This window comes from Diceros bicornis, chromosome 9 (genome assembly GCF_020826845.1).
Source record: "Diceros bicornis minor isolate mBicDic1 chromosome 9, mDicBic1.mat.cur, whole genome shotgun sequence".
NCBI classification, from domain to species: Eukaryota; Metazoa; Chordata; class Mammalia; order Perissodactyla; family Rhinocerotidae; genus Diceros; species Diceros bicornis.
Genome location: NC_080748.1, coordinates 75,777,388 through 75,798,172, shown reverse-complemented (window position 1 = coordinate 75,798,172; position 20,785 = coordinate 75,777,388). Strand labels below are relative to the sequence as shown.

Genomic DNA, 20,785 nt, shown 5'->3' with positions numbered 1-20,785 from the left:
CCCACTCACTCCATGACCTCTTCGGAGTCTCCGTCTCCCGTTCACCTTCTTTCTATCCTGTCTACTTCCTACCTTCCTCCCACTTCTTTGGGTATTAATGTCTATATTTCTCACCACCTGGGTCTTTACTAGAAAATCTAAACGGCTTGATTCATGCTTATTCTAGATGGCAAGTGGCTTCAGCCTAAATATGCTAAATGGGTTTTAGAGAATAAAACAAGGATTCTGGAGAACTCCAGTCTTTGTTCTTTCCCCACTGATGAGCATACTCTCTGTCACAGTGACCATTGACAGTGACGGGCATACAGGTGATGGAGGCACCCGCTCCCACTGTTGAGGAGTTTGTTGAGTGCTAGGGATGCAAATGTAGAAGCCAGTGGATGTGATGGGTGCTGTAATGAAGGTCGTACAGGGACCAGCAGGGTCACGAAGGAGCAAATGGTGGTGGGTGGGTCAGGGAAGGCCTCAAAGAGGAAGTGACACACATCTCACTCAACTCAGGTACAGCATGACATAATTGGGGTTTGGACCCTGCCAGAGTCCAGGAACCTACCATGCTATTCTTAATTTTATTTATTTATTTCTTTTTCCCCAAAGCTCAAGTAGATAGTTGTATGTCATAGTCGCACATCCTTCTAGTTGCTGTACGTGGGACGCGGCCTCAGCATGGCCGGAGAAGCGGTGCGTCGGTGCGCGCCCAGGATCCAAACCCCGGCCGCCAGCAGTGGAGCGTGCGCACTTAACCACTAAGCCATGGGGCCGGCCCTTACCATGCTATTCTATACACGGAATTCTTTCCCTACTTAATTTTCCTATTGTTTGTTTATGTTTTGAGAAAGAAACTATTGGAAAATGAAAGGCCACCAGCCAAGTTCCAGGCAGATCTTCCTTATGCTGGATCTCTTGCTATAGCCTTTGCATTACGCATTTCTCTATCGCTTCTTCCTCACAGGACTGTTGGGGTATTTGCAAATTGATGCTCAGGAGGCTTTGAAAACCCTGCCTTGAAAAACACAGTAGGTTAGTATCAAGTAGAAAGCACTTATTTACTTAGAGATGGTCAAACAACAGATGTATATATGAAAGCAGCTTTAGCTATGAGATTGATCAAGAGGAAAATAAAAAGATGTTAAAGCATTATACTTTAAACTCATGAGTAAACAAAAAACACAAAAGGAGAAGGAAACTTTCATTACAATTCAAACTTTAGCCGTTAAAGCTAATAGAAAATGGAAACAAACATCACCATGAACTAAATTCAAGCAGCTCCCATTGGCAAAATAAGGAATATTGTTAATCGTCAGTGTTATGTAATTTTTCAGACCCTTGAGAACTGGGATCTGCATATCGAAATCAAGTTAAAACAGCATGATCTATGTTGTATATGATTTGAGTAAGAGACTGATTTTGGAATGTGCTTAATGCTTCGTTTCTTTATAATTATCCTGCCAATCTCTACTGTATGTATTTTTTCCCTTAAATGTATTCATCTCTTCCTTTGAAAGTTGGTACACACTTAAGGTTAGTGAATAATAAGTAGTAAATCGGCTGCTGATGGGAGCACAGCATTTCATTTTCTGTCAACTCAGCAAATATTTTAAAAACGAGATTTAAATTGTTTTGTAACTCATAAATCTACACATTATTTTATTCTGTAAAGAAAATGTAGTATTTTCTATAATTTTATTTTGGGGATCCCATCACATAGTTTTTTGTAACTCCAGATATTGGCTAAAAACATAGGTTTTAAAATGACTGCTAGTGATTTTCAGGCATTTATTCAAATATTTCCCCCTATTTCTAAAATACATAGAAAAGTGATATGACTGCTTTTTTACAGGATTTACCAGGGATTATCGCCTTCAAGTAAAGGGATCCTGAATTCAGTCTGGTTGTCAGTTTCAGTAAGAAGGAAGGAGCCCATCTTGGTATTGATATTCTTTAGCAGTGCCCTGTAATGCTGGCAGGAATGCTTTCCAGGAGCCCCCAGATGGGGGGCCTTTCTAAGTACAGCTGGAAATGATCTAAGAAGAATTAATTAGTTATTTTAGAGTTAGTGGTGGTGAGTTTTAAGAAAAGACTTCTTTGTGGGCTTGTAACTTTTCTTGGGCAGCAGAGTGAAATCTGCAGACCTTGGGGCTTTGACAGTGACAAGGCTAGCTGACTCTCTCATTGCTCCCCCGAAAGGACAGAAACCCCATATTCTCGACCGCACATTCCTTATTTTATTCCACATAACCTCCTGATTCGTAACACTGTACTTACGTATTTAAGAAACAAGTATTTATAGTTCTTTACAGTTTAGCACCAATTTCTTTTCTCTCAGGAGTTAGGATATTTTTGCAAGGATGTATTGGCCAGAAAGTTATAGGTCAGGAATGTGTTTAGGATCTGGTGGTTCAGGTAAGAAGGAAGGAAGAAAGTTTTGAAGATGTTACAAATGGTCGTTGACTTTTTGGGCTGTCTGCTTGGCTAACTGGTAAAATGAAGAAAGATAGTTTCATTCTCTAACAGAAATGTCACGTGGGCTAGAAGAATATTTAAGAATTAGGTGTTCAGTTGAAACAGACAGTTGAAGTGCAGCAGACAGTTGTCAACATTTCGTTGAAGTCATTCATATAAAAATCTGAATCCTAAATTAATTCTAAGTGAATGGCATTCTTCTTAGTTTACAAAAATTATGAAATTGTTGATAGTAACATGACGTAATCTGAGTATCGGGTAATGAAACTGACCCTGGATGGCCTGTCCAGTCACGGGATGTGAGGACCTTTGTCTGTTTTGGAAGTTGTGCAGGGGAGGGCTTAGAAGCTAACACTGTTTTGGGGGTGCTCCGTGTTAGCCAGGAATCGTGGGAATTTGCCTGTCCTGTTTGTTATGTCTGAGTTTGAATTGCCTCTTTGTAGATTCTGTGTAAGATTTTAACATCTTTCTTGATTGGAAAGAATCTCTGCATGAAAGCACTTCTGAGGACTATTTGTAGTGAAGCTGGGAGCCATTTAGAGAACTGGCATAGAGATTCTTCTAGACACATGGACAAGGGAGAGCTACTCAGGAAAGGGGCAAATGCATGAGATTAGTGAAAGGAATCACCCAGGAAATGGGGAAATAGCTGATCTCACCACCATCTGGCTGACAAGGCAAATTCCAGGATGTGAGTACCAGGGAGTGTTTTTAGGAAGGGGAGACTACCACACCACCTTCTTTCTTGGCAAAGTATACAAAGAGCAGATCATACCGTAGGTGGCCAAATCAATGCCAAGCTACCCTTTGGATAATTAAGGCCATGGAGATGAGGGAAGAGATGCAGAGAGCAAAGATGGTGGGTGGGATAAAAGTGAAGAGTTTACTGCAGTGCTTCCCAACTTTCTATCCACCATGGCACACAGAGAAAATAATAATATTTTTATAGCAACTGGGCAGCTCTTAGCAGGAGATGACCAACTCCGAAGCTCCAGCCATTCCTGACCCTGTCCAACCACTCAAGGGCTGAGGGGGCAGAGGCTCAGGCACTCACCTGTAACCCATTCTTGCATATTGATTGGTGGAAACTCTGGTCTAGTGAAGATCCTGAATGCACAGTGACAAGATGGAGGTCATGGAGCCCTTTGAGAATCTGATGAAAGTTACAAGCCTTCTCCCCAGACAGATCATTATGTACACACACATAGAATTTTGCTCACAATTTCAAGGGATTCATGCAGATGCTCAAGGCTACTCCTGGACCTCAGGATGAGAATTCTTGCTTTAGATAATTAATCAAAGAAAGGGCGTTGATGAAGAAATGAAGGCAAAGTCATATGGATAAATTCAGCAACTCAGATAAAAAATCCCTCTAAAGAAGAATAGAATTACAGACTCTTAGTGTTTTCAAAGAACCTTTCGATAAAGCTCTGCCTTTGGAAATGGTTCAAAGGCTGAGGACACCAAGCAGAAAATATCCAGGCCAGGTAATGAGATCCAAACAATTGAGCACACTGCAATGGTTGAGCAGATCCATGTTGTCTACTTTTTTAAAGTATGAATGTTAACTTGGTCAGGATGGTTATTTGGTAAATGGTCAGTTGAGTGGCACAAGTTTAATTTTTGAATCTCTTCCTTCGAAACATTTTTTCAAAGGGAACCTTCTTTAATTTCCTCAATATGCTGGGCAGACTGGGGAGGCTGTGGTGAAGTATGCTCTTGCATGGCTTTCCAAGTTTACAGGGGCTGCTCAGGACTTGCTGCCCCTGGGGCTCTGCAGCTTGGTTCGTGGTCAGTTGTTCTGACTGACTCAGCCTCACTTGCAAATAAGCCCATATACACCCTCAAAGCACCAAGAGGGCTAAGATGACAGGTACTCAAAACAAGACATCCAGGGCTAAATGCCTTACCAATTATTTCTGGGGGGAAACAAAAGAAAACAGATCTCAAAAGACTAAATGGTGAATAAGGGATGGAGCATCAGTGTTACCTTGAATAATGTATGACTTCTGTTAGTTTAATCTCAGGTCTCACATCACGTGAAAGTTGTGTCTTTGCAAAAATACAGCCTGGAGGGAAATTTTGCCAGTGTCAGTGCACTGGTGAGTTAATATGCATTTAAACAGTTTTATAACAGATTATTTACCAATGGGAACAGAATGCCTTGGCACGGGATGCCTTTGAGAGAGCTGTTCTATTGCACTAGCTAATTCCATATTTCAGAATAATATCCATATACCTCCTAGTTCTTGTAGGTTCTCTCAAACTCTTCCCTCTACTGGTAAAATGAAAGAAGTGACAAGTAGGTGAGATTATGTTGCCCTCTGGTGTCAGCCAACCCAAAAGAAAGAGCTAGAACTCAGGAAGGGGATAAGTAGAAGGAAGTAGAAAGAAGACACTACATCCCAGGAGAAAGATGGAGAGATGGGGAGGTAAGGGAATGGAGAGGGAAGAAGGGAGATGAGCATGGCATGCTATACCACTGGATCCTCTTCTAGATGGTGAATGATGGGATTTCAACTCCCCATCTGACTGAGGAGGAGAGTGATACCGCCAGGGCTAGTTATCTGATAAACCTGTAGCCTCTGTGCTCTCTGATGGGGAAGAGTAGGCTCATGGAGGGATGGGGGTTGGCCTTCTCTTTGGGGAACCAACGGGGAAGAGAACTGGGTGATGGCTAACCATCAGAATTGCAGATTCCTGTCTGAGGACCCCTTCTTCCTTGAGATGGAAACAGAAATTTCCATCTCTTCTAGGAATCTCCATGAATACCCCACGGGGGGTGGGCAGGGCCTCATTGTCCCTTCAGTATACGCCTGGGCATGAGGGCCTTTGTGGTGGGGGGGTGTTGACAGTGCCACTGGTCCCTGGAGCTCCTCCTCACCCCAGCTCTTCCCCTCTTGCCGCATTGTCAGGCTTTGCCCACTCTTTGGCTGTGCTTGCCAGGGCACATGAGCAGGGTTTGGTTGGCTTGGCCAGCCTATTAAATCTTGAATCATTTTTGCATGTGTCTGTCTTGTCATTGACTTTTGAGGCCCTATACAGGGACAGGCATTGTGTCTCCTTGCTGCAAACGGTGGAAAGTCAGTGGGATATTGTTGATGACTTTTCTTATAGAAACAAACAATTGATGACTAAAGAAATCAATGGAAGCCTAGAGCAAAAATGTAGGCAAAGCTTGGGCAGAGGCATGGGGAGGTCAAGCATTCCATCCTCGATCAAGACTAGAGGAGATAATGGAGCCACGGAAAGGAAGCCTTTGAGCATCAGAGCCCTAAGGGGAACAGAGAGAAGACCAGGGATGCTTGGTTACCTAGAAAGAGGCAGGAAGTGAGGCAAAGGAGGGAAGTGAAGTTGGGAGAAGGAGGCACCATCACGTGCAAGTTCCTTTTGTAGATTCTCTTGAGACCTTCAAATCCCAGTTCAAAAGACAGTAAAGCTGGGACTTCTGATGTATTCCCCAGGCTGGCAGAACTCTTGAGAGAGAGAGGGAAAAAACTCTGGCTCTTAGCATCCAGTGAATTCAAGACATATTGAATGAATGAATGAAATATTGTTAACTGACTTTATTATTGGTTTCAAACAGAGGGCATAAATGGATGGTAAGTAAGAAGAGAAGAAGTAAAAACAGATTTTTTTTTTCCCCTCCACTCTATGTAAGAAACTCAGGTTAGGGCTTAGTTAGAGTTGTGGAAACTAGAAAGACTAAATACAAGAGAGGTTTAGAGGGAGAAAAGAAAGCCAGTAGAATAATTTTCAAAGATAGCTAATTCGTGGATTTGTAAATTATTTAATTATTATGCAATTGAAACAGAAGTAGGCATAATAATAGTAGTTTCCCCAAACTATTCTATAGGGAAGGCAATCCCTCGGGGATTGGGTCAAGAACCCCACTGGGCACTTCCTGTTTCTACTCCCAGGTGTTTTTGGCACAGGTGAGACAGCTTAGCTTAATGCATATGAATACCTAGGATTGGCTTTTAGGGCAAAGAAGCTGCAAAGGATGCTCTGAGCCCTACGTAGTGTGTGTGGTCCCGCCCATTTTACATAGGTGCCTTCCAGGTGGTGTGCACCTTTGAACTTGGGGTCTTAGAGTCCATCTACCTCAACGCACTTTCCTTGCACTTGCTCCTTGGGAGAAAGCAGCTCAATTTACTCTCCTCTAGCACTGGCTCTGCCAGTAACCTTAGTGCTCTTTTCCAGAAAAAGATTGGGCGAGATTCATTGTATTCAGACTAGGTTGTTCCTTAAGAAATCGATTCGTTGTGGCTTCATTTTGTTTGTCAAAATATGAGATGTGTGGCCATGGATCAATCATTTTACTAAATCTTTCTCCTCCCTGCCCTCCCCAACCTGTCTTTCTTTGTAAGTCAAAGCCATTTTGTATTACCCAAGCAACAAAATGATTTACAAAATGAAAGAGAGGGACAATCTATTCTAATGGTTAGAAGGCAATAAAAAATATTTATGTGCGCCTGGCTGATCTTTACTTTTGGAGAGCGTTCCCTGGTAAACTGAAAGCTGGGGAAAATGAAAGATGAAAAGCCAGCCCTCGGGGTTCTAATTCTGAGTACACATCTTCTTAGGGGAAAAAAAAATCTTCATTTTTTGTTTCAGATTCTGCATTTGCCAAACGAAGTTATTAGCTTGGACCCCACTCTCAGTAGCGCAGTGCAGCGTTGTAGCTGATTTTCACAAGCCCGATTCTCAGAACTGGGGCTTGGAGGCTGGCGGGCGGGGGAGAGAGGCTGTGGGCAGCAGGGAATCCTTAAAAGCGATGCTGTTTGTTTCCAGGGAAAGGGATGGGGGCAGGGCGGGCTCTTAAATTTGAACTCTTCCTAAGCCTCATCTTTTCCTTTATCTTCCTTCCTCTCTCAGATAATAATGCCATTGTGAAGAAAAATATTTTTTTAATTAAAAAACAGCAGACAGTGATGTATGCTGGTCTCATTTTCTGGCCGGCATTTTGCACCTTGCAGAGCGCTTACTCTAGCCCTGTGTTGGATGTGCAGGAGATTCGGGGCTGTTGGGATCGATTGTAAACCTGCTTGCACCCCAGCTGATGAATCCATAGTAAAGCTTTGCTTTGCAATATTTGTACAGAAAATGCAATGTTTGCACAGTAAAGTTCTCCAGATTTTTAAACCGTAGGAGTGAAGCCAGTTTACAATCAATGATAACAGGTTTCCCTCGCTGCCATGACCACAAATAGTATCTTTTTTCAGCAAAATGGTGGCAGCCAGCAGGAGGTCCAACAATGCAGATTTTAATCAGAAAATTTAATTTTATATACAATTCACAGTTTGTGCACGGTGAGAAATGTTTCTCACGGCATGAACTTGCAGGACTCAGCTCTGAGCAAAAGGAGTTTCAATTTATGTAAGGCCTTTCTCAGCAAACAATACTCGAAGCACTTCCCGGTAATATATGGCTGCGCTGCTCGGGAAGCTACTGCAGAAGGCTTTCTTAAAATTACCCAGGATATTTATTTGGAGCAATTAAAAGCAGCAGCTGCGTTCCACACCAATCTGTTTTTAACATGGACGTTAAATTGGTCAGGATTTCAGTGCTCAGTCTCTCTGCGCGAGCACCGCTGCAGTGGGCTCTCCCCCTGCCTGCATTTGCTCCTGTAAGGCCACTTCCCGCCTGGGCTCCTTGTGTTTCCCACTTGGCTTGTAAACTCTGGGAAGAGAAGCCTTCACTGGGAATGTTGACCGAGCCTTTACACGACGAGCCCTGGGTTTGGAGGAGTTGACCCGCAGGCCGGGCCCAAGAAGACTGGCGGGTATGGGGAGGAGAGGAGGCCACAGGCTGTCCTGTGGGTAACCGAGAGATGCCAGCCCTTGACTAATTTGCCATACTTGAGCATGGGCTGGGTCCAAAGGGTGCAAGGCTGCTTTCTCTGAGTGAGGGGAGCAGGACCTGCTCCTCTGTGTGAAGGTAGGGGGATATCACACACATACTTGGTAAGAGCAGGCCAAGACAGAGTCAGAGGGAGGAGGCAGAGTCAGAGAGCGGAGGCAGACAGAGGGAGGAGGCTGAGTCAGAGGGGAGAGGCAGAAGTAGAGAGAGTCAGAGGGGGGAGGCTGAGTCAGAGGGGAGAGGCAGAAACAGAGAGAGTCAGAGGGGGGAGGCTGAGTCAGAGGGGAGAGGCAGAAACAGAGAGAGTCAGAGAGGGGAGGCAGAAGCAGAGGGAGAAGGCCAGGGCTAAGCTTCTCAGAGAACAAGTGTCCCAGTTGAAGAGGGGACAGGAACCCATAATTGAGTCATCCATGCTGAGGTCCAGTTGGGAGGAGGTAATGAGAGTGGCTCCAGAAATAGAGTCTTAGGTAAGTCAGCCCTGAATTAAGAGGAGTTGGAGAAGGCAGATAGGAGGGACCCGTTCCCCTGCTCTCACCCTTGGTCCATGCCAGAAGGACACCCTCTTTGCTTATAGGAGTAAAATGCCCCCTCCAATGCCCCCTCCCATCGTTTCCTAATAGGATCTGTGATGGAGTCCTAAGTGCACCTCAGGGATCCCTCACCCCTCCATCCCACGCCCCCACTGTGGCCTTCACCTCATCCCAGGTGTCTGAGCCCATATGACCCTGAGTTCATCAACAGTTAATGTTGGGGGGGCGGCGCAACAATGGCTTAAACAGGAGCATCCCAGCCCTGTTTTATGTTCTGCTGGGACCTTGGGGTGATGTCATGAAGGCACTGTGCCTGGCTGGCAAGAAGACAGAGCTGGGTTTAGCAATAATGACATCTACCATGTAGTGAGAGCCTGCTCCAGCCAGCCCATCTACATACATTGTCGCATTTAATCCTCGCAACTATCCCCAGAGGGACGTCCTGTTTACCCGGGAGGAGTTGGAGGCTCAGAGAGGGTTAAGTAACTTGCTTAGCTGAGGTTGCAGAGTTAGCTCAGGGCCATGGACTCACAGGGAGGGCAAAGTAGAACCCGCCCCACTGGTGTTCTCTCCAGAGTGGGGGCTGGTGGGCATTTGGGGAGCTGGGCTTCAGTCATGGGAGAAGGGCGGGCGTTCGCAGGGGGCTGGGAAGGCAGCCCAGTGTGTCCAGTGGGGAAAACAACCCCAAGGCCAACCAGAAGGTAGGGTTTAGGCCAGAGCCACCAGCAGGCCCTGTCTGGAAAACAATTCTGAGCCTAAATCTAGCCTCAGTTGGGAAGGATACAGCAGTGTCTGTCCTGGGCCAGGGAGGAGGGAGTGGTTGGGTCTTGTTCAGAATGAGTTTGCAGTCCTGGTTTAGGTGTCTCTTGGCTTTGAGAATTCTTTTCTTTTGGCCAAATGCTCATTCTTTTCCACGAACAGATAGAAATCTGACCTTTCCTTCCCTTGTTAACCTGAGTCCTCAGCTTTGGAGTTGCATTTTGGTCACAAGTCCTATCAGGGAATAATCAAGTGCTTACAAAGAGAAAGAGTTCTTAATGAGAGTTCAAAATTCAGAGAACACAGGAAAGATTTATTTATTTCATGTATATTTATATTTGGTACTTAGTATGAGCTTGGCACTATCCTGAGTGTTTTACAGATATTAACTCATTTACTCTTCAAAACAATCCTATGAGATAATCCTGTGAGATTATCCTCATTATACAAATGGGGCAATTGAAGCCCAGAGAGGCTAAGCACCTTGTCTAAGGTCACACAGCTTTGTGGACTTAAGCAGCCTGATGCCAGAGTCTACGTGATTAAATTACACCATGCTGCCTCTCTACTGTGTACATATTTCTGTTTTGCTTTCCATGGCATTGTGCTTTCTATGCTTCGTGTTTGTTTTCCAGACTACACTCTGAACTTTGAAGGAAGGGATTATGTTTTGCTATGGATAAGTAGCTGACATATAGGAGGAGCTGAAACATGAATACTGACTATTAGTGGTATTATTTTAGGCACCAATCATGCTATTTGAGTCATTTTCTATTTGTGTGTCTGGCTCCACCACTAGAGTGAGCTTCTAAGAGTGAGACTCTGAGTTCTGTTTCTATGTCCCCAGCATCTAATACAATATAGAGGAGAACATCTCTCATTTGTTCATTAGTTCATTAACTGATTAATCAGTGAAAATTTGCTAAGGGCAAGCACCATGCTAGACGGCAGGAATGAACAAAGTAGATAAACTTTCTGTCTCTGTGGTTTAATTCCAACCTCACAAGAATAGATATAGAAAAATGATGTTGATGGGGCCAGCCCTTGTGACCTAGTGGTTAAGTCCGGTGCACTCTGGTTCAGTGGTCAGGGTTCATGGGTTCAGATCCCTGGCATGGACCTACACCACTTGTCAGCCATGCTGTGGTGGTGACCACATAGAAAGTAGAGGAAGATGGGCACAGTTGTTAGCTTGGGGCTAATCTTCCTCAAGCAAAAAAAGAGGAAGATTGGCAATGGATGTTAGCTCAGGGCTAACCTTCCTCAGCAAAAAAGGAAAAAAAGGAGGCTAACAAAAAACTTTAAACAACAAAAGAAAAATGATGTTGACATTCTTTAAATTTGACACATTTGTCTATTTTACAAAAAATAATACTAGATTGTCATTGCCACTTATCAATTCCCTCCTTACCATACTATGTGATGGAATAAAGTTACAGTTATTTTATTCCTATTTTACTTACCAAGGGCGTGGGTCACGCATGTTGGTCAGATCTGATATTTAGAGTTCGGAGACAGCCCTTTCGGTGTAGAGCTGACGGAAGAATTAGGGGCTCCCACAGTGCGAGGTGGGGCTGTGTTACCCCCTTTTGTTGTATGAACAGCTCCGAGCACTATGAGGCGAAGACAGACAGTACTCGGCTTCTGGTATTTCTTTGAAGCCTTGCCGGGAGCGCGCTGCTCGGAAGCGGGGATGATTCCACAAATGGTCAGGGAGCCGTCCTCCTCCGAACCTCGCTTCGCCCCAGGTCCAGGTGTGTAAACAGAGCACCCGGGCCTCCGCCCGGGAAGAATTCCGAGACTGGAGCGCTGGAGGGGTGTGTTCCATTTTTCAGGATCTCTTTTTCTACCAGGAAGGCGGTGTTTGAAAAATTCCCTCCACTACTTTTCTAATGCTCTGAGGATGCTGACAGCATGAGACATCCCCCCTTACCGAGAAGGCACAGGCTCTTTCCGAGAGCCCGCAGGGAGTGGGAACTGGAACTCGGTTACTTTCTTGCGAATCCTGTGCACTTTCCACGCCCGACACGGCCAAGCCCGTCCTCCCTGTGCCCAGAAGTGACCATGGTGCCCAGTCAGGAGGAGCCCCTGGAAGCCCATGCCCGGCGTCCTGGCAGCAGGATGTTTCAGGTCACATGACAGCGACCTGCAGGGGCCTCTCGATCCAGGGTCTTCTAGGTGTAACCATATAATGATCAAAAGCAGTGTTTCAATAGATTTTTATTTGTAATTAGCTCCAACTTGGTTTTTAAAAATTTGATACATATATTTAATAAGAAAGTTGGAAATATAAAAATGTAAAAAGAAGAAAAAATAAAAATCACCAGTGGTCTTGTCATCCAAACACAGTAATTGCTAATGTTTTGGTGTATTTTCTTTCAATGTTGTGATTTCTTTTTAACATGGTTGTAATCACATTGTAATAATAGTTGCAGCTAACATCTTTCGAGGGCCTACTATGTGTAGGGTACTGTTCTTTATATGTATTAACTCATTTAAGTCTCATAACAATCCTATGAGGTAGGTACTATTATTACTCCCATTTCACAGATAATTAAACTGGGGCCCAGGGAGGCTGATACCTTGCTCAAGGTTACTCAGCTGATAAGTGGTAGAGCCAGGCAGTCCAGCTCCAGGCTCTGCATGTGCAGCTTGCTATCTGTTTTTGAACTTAACTTTATATTAAAAGCATTTTCTTTTTTTCTTCAGAAACACCAGCTTTAGTGACTGCCTAATATTCCATCAAGTAGATGTCCCCTGGTTTACTTAACCACACCTCTATAATTTAAATAATATGCAACTGCAAATTAAGGAGTGTTTGTGAATGAGGCTTTTTCTATATTTAAGATCACAGAATTCCCTTAGGATAAATTCCCAGATCTAAATTTAAAAGGTACAAGAAAATGACAATAAGCCTGCTGATACACATTGTCAAATATTTTCCAAGAAGATTGCACCTGGTCACACTGCCACCAGCACTCTGAGTTCTGGCCCTTGGAGGTTATCACTCAAAACATGATTAATTTGACAGGCAAAAAAACTTATTGTTTTCAGCAGTTCTCCTTGCCATTAAAAATTTTTAATCTTTTTATAAGCATTCTTTTTTATGGCTGCATGAGAATCTACCTCTAAGATACTTGTAGATTTCTTCCTTTTTTTTTGGTCTCAGACCTGGAGCTAGGTTCTTGGTTAGTCTGCATATTTGTTGTAAAAGATAATGAAGAGGAATTAGAGCAGAGTGGTGGTGGTGGGGGGACCAGAATCAGAAAGGCCTCAACTCCCCACCCAGCTTTCATTTCTGCTGGAACTACTGGACCTACTGGACCATAGGGGCCTCAGGGCCACCTCCAGGCTGACCCTCGCAGCCGGTCACTACACAGTGACGTCACTTACCGCAGGAACATGCTAGAAGCTCAGTAAATACCTGCTGGTTAGTGAACAAATGAACGTGTTCTATGTAGGTCTGCCATATGTTAACTTGCCCTCTCATAGCCACTCGACAGCTTTAATCATTGCGTCTCCGCGTTCCCTTCAGAAGGTTTGCCTCTGTGATCCCAGGTCCTGGCCTTATTAGGATCCCAGAGGAGTGGCCAACCAGAGGTCTTTTAGCCCAAGGCAAATAATTGAGATCAAAGCTTCTGGATCTCTCCGGGGAGGTCCTCAGCCTGAGGAGACAGGCCCTCAAGTCGACTGGAGCTCTCCCTTTCCCTGCGTGACCTGCAAGCAGGCCATCCCTGTCACCGATGGGGACAGGGAAGGAGGCGGATTAGGGGGAGCAGGAAAGGTGAGGGAGGTGCTGTCTTGGGGGAGGCAAGAGGGCACGTGTTTACAGAGATGGCTCAAAGGCTGCTGAGCCCCCAGCTGAGGCTTCTCCCTGGAGGGAGCCCTGGCTAAGTCTTAGCGTGGCCTCTCTTGCTCTCCTGAGGCCACCAGAGATGATAGCTAAGCTCACGCCTGCCTTGGGAAACTGTGGGACTCACTCGGATGAGTTGTTATGTGACATCTCTTTCCTTCCATTTTTATAAAAACTGTACAAGGTAAAGCTCTATGGTTCAAGTGTTTTGAGATCTTCAGATGACACTGGGACAAATATTGCTCTTTGGCTATATATTTTTGTTGTTGTTGTTTTTTGTTTTTTTTAACACTGTTATTTTATTTTATTATTTATTTATTTATTTATCTATCTATCTATTTATTTATTTATTTATTTATTTATTTTTTCCCCCCAAAGCCCCAGTAGATAGTTGTATGTCATAGCTGCACATCCTTCTAGTTGCTGCATGTGGGATGCAGCCTCAGCATGGCCGGAGAAGCGGTGTGACGGTGCGTGCCCGGGATCCGAACCCAGGCCACCAGCAGTGGAGCACGTGCACTTAACTGCTAAGCCACAGGGCCGGCCCTGGCTATATATTTTGAATATTATTAAGAAAACTAGGGGCCGGCCCAGTGGCGCAAGCGGTTAAGTGCTCGCACTCCGCTGCTGCGGCCCGGGGTTCGCCAGTTCGGATCCCAGGTGCGCACCGACGCACCGCTTGTCAAACCATGCTGTGGCAGCGTCCCATATAAAGTGGAGGAAGATGGGCACGGATGTTAGCCCAGGGCCAGTCTTCCTCAGCAAAAAGAGGAGGATTGGCAGATGTTAGCTCAGGGCCGGTCTTCCTCAAAAAAAAAAAAAAAGAAAAGAAAACTAAATTCACAGAATATCAGCATGAAGCATGATGCTGCCATTGAAGAAGTCAAACTTGTAAGTGAAATTTACAGGAGGGCAGCTGTCCATACAAGTGTATCTTATTTTAAAAATGAAATGTGAGGGGCCGGCCTGGTGGCGTAGTGGTTAAGTTTGCATGCTCCACTTTGGCGGCCTGGGGTTTGCAGGTTCAGATCCCAGGTGTGGACCTACACAGCGCTCATCAAGCCATGCTGTGGCAGCATCCCATATGAAAAATAGAGGAGGATGGGCACAGATGTTAGCTCAGGGCTAATCTTCCTCACCAAAAAAAAAAAAAAAAAAAGTTAAATATGAGACATTTCAAGGCTATGACTATTCCAGCCTCTTCTGTGCTCAGTCAGGGATGTGAAGGTGTATAAAATTAGAAAGTATGTCATGTGGGAGGAATCAATCAACTATTTTACTATTCAGGTGGCCCAAAACATAAATATGGAAACTTATTTGATTTCAGTAAGTTTGCTTTTTAAAGTTTAGCATGTTCCAAAATCATGTGATAGTATTGTGCTGTGGACTTCTAATGTAAAAGCCATATTTAATCTTTCAGGTTTTTGGTTGGTTGTCTCTCTCTTTAATCTGCAAATGACAGGCCAGATTAGAGTATTTACTAAATGCCCACCGGGTAATTCTAATAGCAGCCAGGGTCCAGAACCATTGGCCTAGATGATCTCTAAAGTCCCTCTTTGGCACTAAAATGCTGTGATTTCTATAATTTTAAATTTTAAATCAAAGTAAATAAGAAAATCAGATTCACCTCAGAGATAATTCTGCTTAAAAACATCTTTCTAAACTCAGCTCTGAGAAGTCCTAAAATGAAACTTAGTTCATAAGTGACCCAACCCTCATGAAGTATTTTTAGCAGATTTTATGAATTTGTAAAATTTATGTTTGCTCCACATTTTAATATTCCTAAATGAGTTTTAAGTCAACTACCAAAAAAAATTATTTTTCATCTTTGAGAGTCAAGATGTGGTCAAAGTTTTTGATTTCTAGGTGGAAATCAGAAGGATCAAATGAAAATGTGTACGGATAAAGATAGATGAGAAATGAAGATATTGAATCTCTACCATTAGCTTGGGATGACAACTCCCCGTGCGTGCATGCGTGAGTATGTGTGTGCTGTTTGCACGTGAGGCTCTGCTGGGATCCAGGAGGAGCAGCTGATGTTGGGGGGAGTACCTCACAGAAGCTATGAGGACAGATGGTGGCAGACTGCAGCCATGGGGCCAGCAGGCTACTGATTTCAAGGCAATGTCCACCTAGGAACCCTTCTTATTGAAGACTATATCCCCAGAACCACCAAGTTTTTACAATGTAGTTCGACTGGAGATGGTTTTTATTTTCTTGTTATGAAAACTAGGTGCCCACACTCAGGACTCAAATGACTATATCCTGTGTCTACTCTATTTGTGGCAAATAGATGCTGAGGTTGAAATCTCTTCATGAATAAGTCAGAAAACAGGAAGATCCATGTTTGGTATTTAGATTAGAAATACAAGTGAGAGAAGTAACATTACCCTCAGAAACATCAATTTCTTAAGATATTTATTTGGAAGTTTTGAAAAAAGTAAAGCTCATGCCCTGGGGCTTCTGGGAGTATGTACAAAATACAATAATTAAATTAAGTCCAGCGGTTAAAATTCCTCGTAAAAAGAAAAAGCTGGAGTGCTTCCCAATTGGGAATGCTTGACTTAAAAGAAAGGTTTTACTCTGTGGCCTGAAGGTCAACAAACTAGGACTCTGTGGGAATGTATAAAATTTCTTAAAGAGGTTCTTCAGTCTTTGTTTTGTTAAAAGAAAATAAAAGAGTAAAAAGGACAAGTTCTGAAAATTCAAAAAATGAAGGTGCAGTCCTAAAATCATCATGATTTTTATAAACGCAGCACCAGAGACTATGAAAACACGCTCTCTTTTCTGAGTACTAATCTAACACATATGCTCTTTGAGAAGGAAGGAAAAAAGCCAATGGCGCCGTTTGAACAAACCATTTTAAAATGTGCTCATTTTCAGAGGAAGTGCATGCAAATTCGTGACCCATTCATTTGTTACTTGTTTTGAAGATATTAACCTTAAATATTCTCATAAATATATTTCAGAATTTAAAATTCCTTAAATGACACAAAGACTGTTTTTTAAAAAGGTTTTTATGAAGCAAAGTTGTAAACAATGATTTTGGGGGTTACATCCGCAGTAATCTAAAGTGGAATGTTTTTCATAATTTGAAAATACCTATTTTTATTAAATGATCATTTATTGTTACCTTTCTGGTAACATCACTTCAAAAAGGTATAAGGTTAACAACAGGCTAGAAATCAAATTTTATATCCTTAAACTTTTTTGTTTATAAGCATCATTCCGGCCTCCCATGGGATTTCAGGCTGCATACTCAAATAATGTCAACTGAAACATAAAGAACCAATAACCAATTTGCCAGATCCTCATCGTCTTTATTGCCTAAATAGAATCTGAATGTTGGCTTTGCCATAAGACAGCATGATCAAATGTAGGGCATTAGGAAGAGCAGCTTTGGCAGCAAAATTTAATTTACTGAATAATTAGCAGCCTCATTGACATTTCTACTTTGATTCCCAAAGCACAATATTAGCTGTCCTCTGCACTCAGGCTTTCGGCAGTAAAATGGGCTAATATACTTCCTGCGCCAAGTTCACATTAAGTGAGGGATGATGGAGCATCCTGCAAGCAGCTCACAACTTAAGACACTAGATTTGCTTCCAAAACATGAACACAGAATTAGAAAAAATATTTACCCAATTTTGTTGTTTTCTTTTCTACATTTGTTAATTTTGCTTTGGGAATTGCAAGGAGAGGAAAGAAGGTAAAATTATAAGAGAAAGGAGAAGGTAAGTGGAGGTAGAATGACAGTAGACCGAGGGACTGAGAGAGGAGAGACGACACAGAGTGATGAAGGCTGCGAGGATGGGGCCGTGGGAGTGAGGCTGGAGCCAGGAGGAGGCCCCGAGAGCGAACACAGCTGAGTGCATCCTCTGTCCTTGAGGTTAACCTAACAATAAACAGCCAAAATGAGAGGCAGAGAGGCATTTATTTTGGGGTCAAAGAATTGCAATATGGGGAGCACAAATTCAGGGAGAAACCCAAATAGTGTCCAGATTACAGGAGAGGGGCTCAGGGTTTTTATGGGAGAAAGGGAGGAAGATGAGGTAAGTTGTACTAAGGAAGAGTTCACTAATGCTAGATGAGGTAAGGCTGGGTTTGTACTTCCTGGATTGGCTTGAGGTTTGGTCATCAGGCAAAAGGCTCCACTTGTACTTCATTGATTGGTTAGCGAGTCTATCATCAGCAAAGTCTGGTTTCCTCAGTCCTGTCAAACAGGATATTCTTGTCCTTACTGACTTTTTGGAATGTTGGCGGTTTGGTCCAGTTTGAAAGATAAAGAAAACAAGACATGCAAGGCACTTCCTTTGAAATGGCTGCTCCGGCTCTATGTTAATATGGCTCCACTCATGTCACCTTTCACAAAGTCTATATCCTGCTCCTCTATCCCTCCACTGGGAGTCCTTTCCTCAGACACCCAAGACATTCTCAGCCATTTAGACCAGTCCCCAGTGGACAGCCCTGTAAAACGTGTGAGGGACTGTGCAGTCTGGAAGGGAATCAGGGCCTGCAGGGGCCAGGGGGCCAATGAAGACCTCGAGGTGGTATTTGCCTGGTGGTGGAGCTTCCTGGCTGCGTTTGATGACTAGTTGTCTGAATTGTGATGAACTCAAATATCTTTGCTGGGATCAGGAGGGATCCCTCTGAGGGACGCAGTTGTGGAAGAAGAGGCTTCAGCTATTTTCTGGTTGTCTCAAAAAACTCATTTGGAGCTTCCTTAATAGGGAACTTACTGTGAAACCATAAATCTGAGGCGTTATCGGGTGTAAAGCTGTGTGGTTTAGTGGTTTTGAAACTTTACTGTAGTCTTGGTTTTGCCAGCTGTGTGACTTTGAGCAAGTCCACTTAAAGGGCCAACATTTGCACAAGTCTAGGAGGATACTCACATTGTATTTTTTTCTATGTGAATGGAGCCCCTTCAGCCAGGAATCGGTACTGCATCATCCTGCAGAGCTTCAGCGTCTTCGTCTGCAAAATCAGGGGGTTGGACAAAATAACATGAGTTTGTAGTCAGAACAGCTTCATACCAAGAGAAATTCCCATAGTCTAGGAATGGGACTAGGAGATTCCAAGCAACAACAGCGGAGCCACAGAGCTCTCCTGGAACGCACCGGGCGGTTGGGAGTGCCGCCACACCCTGCATGTCCTGGGTTAGCCCCACCAGTGTTTTCCTGTGAGAACATGTCCTGCACCTACCAATAAAAGTCAATGAGAAAATGGGGTTCACTTACTAGCACTTCACTTTCCAGCCGGCTGTGCTGCAGTGGATTCCCATCCTGCACTGCCGCGCAGGAGAGCACCTGGATGGGAGTCATTTGGCTGTTACTGAACGCCTGCTCTTCACCAAGCATGGTGCTAGGTGCTTTTTAAAAAGCACTGCATTTATGTATTTATTAGTTTTTATTTGTCATTATTTGACATTCATTCTTTTTTTATAGATTATTTTCAAAAATTGTAGTAAAATATACATAACATAAAATTCCTCGGGTGCAGGCTGCTTTAGGAGGGGTGTGGCCTTGGGCAAGGCAGCTGTCTGCAACCCAGGCAGATGCTGAAGGAGGAGCCGACAGCTGGAGGCTGTCTGCCCAAAGCACTGCCCCAGCAATGCAAGTGGGGATTTTCCAAGGGGGATCTGGGTGGCACAGCTCTGTGCCCACGGCATCCTCATAGCGACTCTCTGACTTAGGTATTATTATTCTTATAGTTGAAGAAACTGATGCTAAGAGAGAATAAATAACTCATCTGAATGTAACATAACTCATTAATCGTAAAGTGTTGATGGAGGGAAGACTAGTTCCCAATTCTGATGAACACACTTTTAGCAGGCTCTTGCTGAGGGTGAGAGATGAGCAGGAAGGGATCCAGAGATGCAAGGCAATGTCCAATATTCAGGGCATCCACACTATTTTGGGCACACACACACATAAAAAGCACTACAACAGAAATCTGATCCACTGCGATGGAAGGACTGGGGGAGGGCCAGTAAGTGGTCTCTGGGGAGCTGCGGAGACCTCACAGAAGTGGCTTTCAAGTTGTGTCTTGAAGAATGATTCGGGAGTTTTTTGGGTTTGACAGAGAGGCAGAGGTTACAGCTTGTGCAAAGTCTTTGCAAAACAGTGTCAAGCGCTGTAGCCAGGCATGGTCTGGCTGCACGGTGGCCAGGGCCCCTTGAGAGAGACGATGTGTCACTGGTGTGGAAATGCTGGTGGGGCTCCTGGTGGCCGGAGCTCCCTCATGCCAGCACGGGAGAGGTATCACAGAGCTTCTCTGGAAGCTGCTGCATGAATCCCAGTCCCTGGAAACCCCGTGGAGGAACCGGATGTGCTCCTTTCCTCATTTGGGAGTTTGTGTTATTAACGCAATTTTCCAGAGAATCTAAGCCAGAAGTTCATGTTGGTTTTTATTTTCTTCCTTCTGTGGAACTCAAAAGAGCCCATTAAAAAAAAATTAAGCCAGATGCCTAGACTGTATAGGCTTCTGAAGAACCTCTCCACCACAAAGCTATCTGAAATGGAATGTTCATTTTCTCTTGATTCTTTTACTGTCTGAATAACTAAGGCAATCTGATTCATTGTTTAAAACAAAACAAATCCCAGCCAAACTAGCTATGTGCATTATGCAGACCCCAAAATCCAGTTTCTTTTCACTGAATTTCTCCCCGTTAGCTAGATATTTTAACATCATGATATAGTCGGTATTTGGTCTTCCTTGTTTTTCGTAGGATGGAGTGTTCAGTATATCACCTCTCTTATTCATGGAATGAAGGGAATCTCAAAAATTCCTTACAGGACTTAGACTCATCTCTGGGACCACGTCCAGTTTTCTATATGTTTATATGTCGCATACACGGTGTGAGAGAGAAACGGATTTTGACCAGTGGAGAAGTCGACCATCGTTACAGACTCCCCCTCCATCGACAGACCGGCACAGGTGATTCGAGAGTGGGTTTTCCACTCTTCCCACTAACACAAAGCTTTGTCTTGGACTTAGGGTTCAGCACTTATTCTCTGGAAATGTGGTCCCCTCTGCCCTTCCTGAATGGGTTGATTCCTGAACAAGAGCTCATATTGGAGAAAAGTCCCTCAAGTTGGCCCAATCCTGCCCTAAACCTGAACACAGCGTTCCAGTTCCCGGTGTATGGCCAAGGGGAGAATGGGGCCAGGCCCCAGTGTATTTGTTCCCTCAGCAAGTCTGACAGGCTGTCTACAAGTGCTCAGAAGAGCTGACTTCACTTCTCAGACCACAGGCAGGACTCTGGCGGAGCTCCTCTGGACCAAGAGGGGAGAAGGAGATAAAATTGGTGAAAAACAGT

General features: G+C 44.0%; 1 protein-coding gene across 1 annotated transcript in view; it reads right to left on the bottom strand.

Moving 5' to 3' along the window:
• Positions 1–18,227: 18,227 nt before the first annotated feature.
• Positions 18,228–20,785, bottom strand: part of CLYBL (citramalyl-CoA lyase) — a 228,172-nt gene continuing 225,614 nt past the window's right edge. The window contains exon 9 of the mRNA XM_058548425.1: positions 18,228–18,441. The gene's annotated coding sequence lies outside the window, so the exon portion shown is untranslated. The remainder of the gene's footprint in view (positions 18,442–20,785) is intronic.